This window comes from Pistacia vera, unplaced genomic scaffold (assembly GCF_008641045.1).
Source record: "Pistacia vera cultivar Batoury unplaced genomic scaffold, PisVer_v2 Contig205, whole genome shotgun sequence".
In the NCBI taxonomy this organism is placed as follows: Eukaryota; Viridiplantae; Streptophyta; class Magnoliopsida; order Sapindales; family Anacardiaceae; genus Pistacia; species Pistacia vera.
In genome coordinates, this window is record NW_022196008.1 from 56938 (window position 1) to 64548 (window position 7611).

The 7611-nt window shown below is 36.7% G+C and overlaps 1 pseudogene; it reads right to left on the reverse strand.

Annotated features, from left to right (window-relative positions):
* Positions 1 to 3738: 3738 nt before the first annotated feature.
* LOC116128913 lies at positions 3739 to 4548 on the reverse strand (annotated as a pseudogene).
* Between the last annotated feature and the right edge of the window lie 3063 nt (positions 4549 to 7611).

Consider the following 7611-nt stretch of genomic DNA (forward strand, 5'->3'; position numbering starts at 1 on the left):
CGGTTCTACCATTCTAAGGACATATATCAATACAAATTGCAAAAATAATGATTTACGCGATATAGAATAAAATGTCTTTTATTATTGATTAATGAACATTATTACAAAGAGTCAATTCTACAATAATTGATTGGCTCTAAGGCATCTACTCTAACAAAAACCTCCCCAACTCTCCACAATACATTGCATACCGAAGGGTGGTAACCTCCGAGGCTACACAACTCATCCACTCCCCAAAGCCAAACCAACAAGAACATTCAAATCAAAGCATCCACCCAAGGAAGAATGCAACCAGCCGCCCGCCCAACCATATGCCTACCCAAAGAATGAAGCCAAACCTCTTGAAGAGCAAGGTATTAAAAGCCCTCTCCAAAACACACATCACCTCTACACAAATGCCTAGAACCCAAGAAGATAAGATTAGGTAGCCCCAAATTATGAGCATGCCTCTCATTAAATGGGGACTTCTTCACCTTAGAAAGCTCAATTGCCCTCCCCCTTACAATCCGCTTAATCATATTCTCTAATGTTATGACATCAAGGCAATCACGCCCAAGGTGTCTATTATTTCTCTCTCACCAAATGTGGTAAACAATAGCTCCCAAGCAAAGTCTACTAATGGCATACTTGAGCTTCTTAGGTTTCCATCTACAAGATATATGGCTAATATAATCTTGCCAAGGTCGGACCACATACCCCAAATGACACACATCAAGAACTCGACACCAAATGTTTCTAGTGAAGTTACAAGAGAAGAAGAGATGATCCAAGGATTCCATAATACAATTATAAAAACAGCAAGTTTCAATTGAAGTAACTCCATACCTTACAAGTTTGTCTCTCGTTTGCATTCGACCTTTAATGGCAAGTCGTAAGATGAAAGAGTTTCAAATGATACAATACTTGAATTCATTCGTGTAATCGATGCAATAGTCTCAAATGACATAAAGATACAAACGAAAAGATATTATACAACAGTTTTCATGATGAAAGAACGATACACAAAAATAGTGTATGCAACAGAGTGGTGAAAGTAGGGCTTTAAGATATTGACAATTTAAAAGAGTTGATGTATGGATATATGAAAGCAGATAAAGTGTGAACAAATCAAGCTACAGTAAAATAGTTTGTTAAGGTGTACTTTAGTGTGTGTCAAGATAAAACTCTCTAGTAAGTTCCAAATTTCATTTCTCGTTCGGTGAAAATGACAACTCACCCTGAGCCACAATATGGGTCCGTCCATGATTGTAATTGTATGGCGTGATACGCCAATGAGTGAAAAGTGTTTGGTTAAAATATTATTCACTCATACGTAAATGATGCCACCATTCATGTACTTGGCAAATTAGATCATTATCTCTTATCAACGATGATATAATTTATTTTTCTTCCATGTGGTTTTAGTTTATTACGTTTAAGGATAATCATTTCAAATATTTTTTTGGTCATTATCATTTCAAAATACTACTCATTTAGTCCTTTTGACTTAATAACATTTTAATTGACTGTTGCTCACCTTTTAAATTTGTATTGAAATGAAAAAAAAATACCCATCTTTTAAAGTTATTAAAATCGGTATAAAAATAGATATTTAAAAAAATGTGCAATATATAAATTAATATTCGAGCCATTTGTTCTCTTTTACAAGTAACATAGATTGAACCATTTTATTTTCAATGCAGGGAGTTTGTATGATTAATGTTTTTTTTTTTTTTGGTTAATTTTAAATAATCTTTTTTAGCCATTTGTGTGTGATTAAGTTTGATTATAAACAAAATATAATAGGCCGAGATGATGAATAATGGGCTGAAGGCCGCTTAATGGGCTGGGTTGGCCTTTGTTACAACCTTGTAGAAATTTACCCACGGGTCAGTTTTGGCTGTAAAATGAAATGTCCAAGTGTTAATTAATTTTAGGTATTGAATACCATTGATTTAAAAAAACATGCCAAAAACAAATTAATCTAACAGGAAAGAAGTTAATCAAATCTTATTTTTGCATAAAATGGTGGCTTGGAATGAAGAAAGTATTTTTTTTCTTTCAAAATCACTATGACTTCAACTGAATCACTACTTGTTTATCTTGCTTTATTTACACATGCACAAAAACTTATTATTAGTCTTTTAAGGTGGCATTTGAGCTTAGAATTATGATCCTCTCTTTATTTAAGTTTTTATATAAGAAATCGCATATATGTATTTAGTAATTAATATATTATTTTTTTTAGCTTCAAATATATTCCTTGAATACTTTTAATAAATATCTAAGAATCTCAAGGACTTTAATAAAAAAACAAAAGTAGTCTTTTGAGGGAATTATTTCAACATGGGTAAGATAAAAAAATAAATCTTCTCCACACGTATAACTAAAAATAAGTACATTATACAATATCCGTACAAATTGAAGAGAAATTAAATTAGAAAAGGATTTTATTTATATTAATTAAGAGAGAAATACCCATTAATCCCAATTGAAAGTGTTGATGCAAAGATTCACACCAACAAAAAGTACGCAAGATTCTAGATGAACCTACACAAGAGTCTGTATGAAACCCAAAGATTTGATGCAGAATCAAATCTATTGTGCCAAATGAAGAAATCGTAGTCTTTAATTATTAGCTTGTGAAAAACAGTATGACAAATGCTTAATTGTACAATGACAGGAGAAGAAGAATTGAATATACACACTTGAGTTCATAATTTCAATAAGCACTTTGCAGTACTCTTTTTTGTAATGGGATTCAAATGATACAATACCTGAATTCATTCGTGCAATTGATGTCTAGAATCATCACAGTAAAATATAAAAAGTAAAAATAAAAATGATAAACAAAATTTGAAAATCAAAAGCAAACTCTACCCTCTTTCCCATTATGCCTACCAAAAAGAAGAATAATTTATACCAATATAACTATAATAAGATCATTATTATTTGTGAAGATTGATCAAGGAGTTAAATATATATATATTATTATATGTATGCCACCACGTTTCAACATTGAGCATCTGAATACTGGCTCCAATTTTACAGAGCGAGGATCAGTGCCCTCATTAACTGAAGACAGGTAAATAGCTTTCATTGTCCAAGGAAGAGGAACCTCACACACTCGCATTTTGAAGTAGAGCCTGTCTCTTCTGAAGTTAATGTTGGTGGCTCAAAGTGTGTGTTGGCTGATGCCCAAGTAGCTCCTGTATCAGATTTTGGGAAGAATGATACCATTTTTTTAGTTTTGGTTTCAAAATTTCATCAGTTTTTGGGGTTATGGAAGAGAGGAAGAATAGTGTTAGGAGAGTAGTCGACAGAACTCAACCAATGATGGGTTATGCTTTGTCACTNCTCTCTTGGCTACAATATATCATTTAGTTTGCCCGACACGTAAGTTCATGAAGTTCTACTGTCAAAGATGAACCAGATACATATATTAGAATAAAGCAACCAGGGTTCATGCACAGTGACAATTGAAACTTTCTGTAGAATTAGGGCTACTGCAATGAGTTTTGGCTCAGAAAAATAGTAAAGTGCTTTAAAGTAGACCATAAGACATTCATGCTCTAAGAACAGGGAAACTGTGGGAAACAGCATAATATTTGATATTCTCCGATAAAGGCATGATGTGTGTAGAATGTTAAGAACCAGAGAACTCAGTTGTGTCATGGTTGTTAGATTAATGCATTTTGCGCTATCATTAATTTATTTTAAATTATGTAGTTTGAAGAGTGAAGATGAGGTATATTCTTCTTAGTTTACTGAATCTAATGTTGGTAAGTGACTACCTTTTCCACCATGGGCATGGTGAGTACAAATCACAGCATCATATACCCCAGCAGCCAATGCCGCATTTTTTACTGCATTTAGTTCTGCGTCGGTATCAGTAGCAAACATGTTCACAGCTACGACATTCACACCATATGCCTTGGTGTTTGAAATATGCCTGGCCAGATTCGTACAACCAGCTTCAACCAGAGCAACAATCTCATTTAAGCAGGCAGGGTCAAGAGGTTTCCCAGCAACAACTTCAGGCCCACTACCATGCATTTTCAAGGCTCTTATTGTTGCCACAATAACAGCACACTGAGGAGTTAAACCACTATATCGGCACTTAATATTCATGAACTTCTCAGTTCCAATATCAGCACAAAACCTGCTTCAGTGACCACAAAACCACCTGGTCCCACCAGCTTCAGTGCAATCTTGTCAGCCACAATAGAAGAATTTCAATGAGCTATATATGCAAAAGGGCCAGCCTGAACGAGAACAGGAGTTCCTACGAGGGTCTGCATCAAAGTGGGGTTGATGCCATCCTTCATTAGCACAGTCAAAGCGCCGCCGACAGCAAGATCATCAGCACAGTCAAAGCGCCTCCGACGCCAAGATCATCAGCAGTTACTGGACATCAGAAATTGACAACATACATGCAAATTACCTCTGTATGCCATCACGTTTAAACATTGAACATCTGAATACTGACTCCAATTTGACAAAGCGAGGATCAGTGCCCTCATGAAGACAGGTAAAAAGCCAAGTAAAAGGAACCTCACACACTCGCATTTTGAAGTAGAGCCTGTCTCTTCTGAAGTTAATGTTGGTGGCTCAAAGTGTGTGTTGGCTGATGCCCAAGTAGCTCCTGTATCAGATTTTGGGAAGAATGATACAATTATTTTAGTTTTTGGTTTCAAAATTTCATCAGTTTTTGGGGTTATGGAAGAGAGGAAGAATAGTGTTAGGAGAGTAGTCGACAGAACTTAACCAATGGTGGGTTATGCTTTGTCACTAATCTCCCTTCTTTCTGACTAATCCAATAGGCATACATCAATGATGTTTAAACAGAAAGCATATATCAGCATGGTGTTTCTAATTTTCTCATTTACTTTAATATGCAGAGTTGAATGGCTTCCTATAGATGCTGAGAATTTAAAATTTCTGTGACGAAATACAAAACGGCAAAGCAATGAAGGACCAATTCTTTATAGTTCAAAGGCAGAAACTTTATTGAGGCACATATATTGTAACAAGAAAAAACTTTTGCTTGATGAACATAATGGTAGAAGCATGCTAGATGGGGAAATCTAATCAACGAAAACAAGATATAAAGCAACTTATTCAGTTGTGAAATTTAAGTTTTTCACCTACTTAATTTCAGTTGTTCAATACTCTTCTCCACATTCTTCTGCATTTCCTTGGCGGGCTCCATTTCCTCTTCAATCTTCTTCGTCTCTTCCGACCTCGCCAAATGAGTACACGACACAATCTTCAGACGGTTATTCAATAAAAACCTAATGAAACTGAATTTCTCATACTGAAAGAGCTCCAGCAGATTAGTCTCGACTTCCCTGATATCTCCCTCAGCAAGTATCTTTAGAACCTCTTCTGCAAGCTTCTGACACTGCTGTGGGTCAATTTGTTGCTCATAAGCTTGAGAGATTTTCCTTTCAAGCAATAAGCATCTATATCCTCATCCTCATCCTCTTCACCCTCCTCAACCATATCCTCATCACTATCTTTCGAATATTCAACATTCACGTACATATAGTCTTCAAATGCCTCCTCGCAATTAGCAGTAACCTCACTCCAGAGAGACTCAAGCTCGCAATTGGCAGTAATCTCACCCAAGAGAGACTCGAGCTCGCCGGTGGGGTCCACAACAACACCCGGATGTGCCATATTGGATCAATTCAAACCCTAATTGAAAAGAAAGAAAATGTGTAACTAAACCCTAATGAGCAGTGAATGTGATCAACTCAATAAGGAGAAACAAAAATAATAGCAACGAACAATGTAACTATTAAATGAAAACTGGAAACAAAGAGCGGGAAAATTTAGCTGACCCGCCATCCAAAGTTTCAATTTAAGAAAATGGGCTTGAAACTGTTTTTTTTTTTTAATTTAGAGAAACTGATGTGGCACAGTTAGGATCTATTAACCATGTAAAATGGGTTAAAATGAAAAGATTAAAACATATAAGGACAAAAATAATTAATGATAGTTTTTAAAATTTGAAATTTGAAAAAGAGCCCCACCCATTCAACTCGCTTAATCGAAACCAATTAAGGCAAAAATCGATATCTTCAATACCTAAACGCATTCTGTGTAATTTTCAGCAATAACAGTCCACATTCCTGCAAATTTTCACACCCAAATTCAATCCTAAAGCTTCTTCCTTTCTTAAAACCATGGCTGACATTCACAATGAGGAGAAAAATCTAACGCCTCTTCAAATAGTAGAGTCCGGCGGCGCAAGCAGTTCAATGGCTGGTCCGGTGGATCCTCCGATCAATGAAGGTGTTCTAGTAGCGGAGACGACGACGACGGCACAACAAGAGAGAGAACAGGAGCAAAACGGTTCTGAAGAGGAAGAGGAGGCCGGGCAGAATTCAGGCCAGGAAGAGGAGTCCGGCGAGAGTTCAGGTCGCGGAGGAGGAAGCCGCCAAAGAGGAGGAGGCCGCCGAAGAAAAGGTATTTGTACTTGCCGAGACCTAAGATCGCTTAAGCGATCCTTTGTATCACTTAAGCGATTGATGGCTTTTACTCTTGGTCGCTTAAGCTATTTAGGATTGCTTAAGAGTAAAAGCGATGAATCGCTTAAGCGATATAAACGATCGCTTAAGCGATCTTAGATCTGGTAGATGTTGATTCTGCCTCGTACAAGATCTCTGTAATCGCTTAAGCGACCAAGAGTAAAAGTGATCAATCGCTTTTACTCTTGGTCGCTTAAGCGATCTCTTCCGAGGCAAAATCAAATCTGCCCAAATCTATAATCGCTTAAGCGATTTCAGATCGCTTAAGAGTAAAAGCGTCGAATTGCTTAAGCGATATAGAAGATCGCTTAAGCGATCTTAGATTTGGGCAGATGTTGATTCTGCCTCGGAAAAGATCGCTTAAGCGATCTTAAATCGCTTAAGCGACCAAGAGTAAAATCGACGAATCGCTTAAGCAATTTCAGATCGCTTAAGAGATCTTGTATGAGGCAGAATCATCTGCCCATCGCTTAAATGATTCTTCCGGAGCGTATTTTGTTTATATTTGATTTGGTTTAATTTTTTTGCTGATATTTTGTTTATATCGATTGTGCAGATTTTCCGGAGCGTAAACTATAGAGAGTACGGATTTGAGTATGTAAGTGATACGGTACCGTACTTCCCTGTGAGGGTGACAATGAGGTCATGTTGGGATGTTTTAACGAGAATAACAGGGATTTTAGGGACAGTGAGGAATGGTGAAAGGAGATTCAAAGAGACTTGTTTCAGTCATTTTTGGGATATGGACACAAAATGGAAAAAGACATTCTGGGGATCAGGAGTGCATTATATGTTGCTGCACTTATTAAAAAGCAACAAAAAGCACGAAATGTGGTTCGTAGTGGATGGAAATCCACTAAGTTTCGGGATGATGGAATATGCGTTGGTGACTGGCTTAAGATGTGGGGAATTACCAAGTGAGGTTGAGGAAAAAAGAATAAAGGACAGTACGGGAGCCAAAAGGTTGTCTAACAAGGTTTTGGCGGGGAACACGTCTATTAAGGCATAGGAATTAGAGGACAGGTTAAAAAATGGTGAGTTTAACGATTCAGAGATGTTTAAGCTGTGCTTGGTATTGTTCTTACATTCGATCCTA